Source organism: Bos mutus, chromosome 1, assembly GCF_027580195.1.
Source record: "Bos mutus isolate GX-2022 chromosome 1, NWIPB_WYAK_1.1, whole genome shotgun sequence".
In the NCBI taxonomy this organism is placed as follows: Eukaryota; Metazoa; Chordata; class Mammalia; order Artiodactyla; family Bovidae; genus Bos; species Bos mutus.
The window spans coordinates 56,807,425-56,808,072 of record NC_091617.1 but is presented as its reverse complement, the minus strand read 5'-3'; positions in this window follow the sequence as shown (position 1 = coordinate 56,808,072).

The window sequence follows — 648 nt, the reverse complement described above, 5'->3', positions numbered from 1 at the left end:
GTCTGAAATGCGCGTGCGTGACCCGGCTCCCGCTAAGCCTGCTGGGAATTGTAGTTTCCAATGGCCTCTTTGGTTCCCGCAGAGATTCTTTGTGTATCAAGAGCTGGAGACAGGTGTTGACCGCAGCGGGGGAAAAAGTGGCTGGGTGCTTTTCACATTCTGGCCCTGACACCTGTGCCTTTGACTTGTATGTCGCTTTGGGGAGGTTGTTTAACTTTTTCAGAGCTGAAAAAACATATCGGCTGTGTAAGCCCTGAGGCCCAAGTGAAGAAGAAAACGTGCGAAGCCCTGATGGATTTCAGGGCGGTTTACTCTTCACACTTTCTGGTTGTTGGAAAAACACTTGAGCAGAAATGAAAAGGGCGGGTGAGAAATGTTCAAAAAGCACCTGGTTTTCAGGGTGCAGACAGTTCGTACTTCATTCCACCTTCTCTAGAGCTGCAGGAAATGTCATTAAAATTTAGAGATTTCTTACAGAGTAAAAAAAAAAACCAAAACAAAAAAAAACAGTTTACACAGGTGTTCAAGAGTTGTTTCATTGAAGTTACGTAGTGCAACCCACTCCAGTGTTCTTGCCTGGAGAATCCCAGGGACAGGGGAGCCTGGTGGGCTGCCGTCTATGGGGTCGCACAGAGTCGGACAAGACTG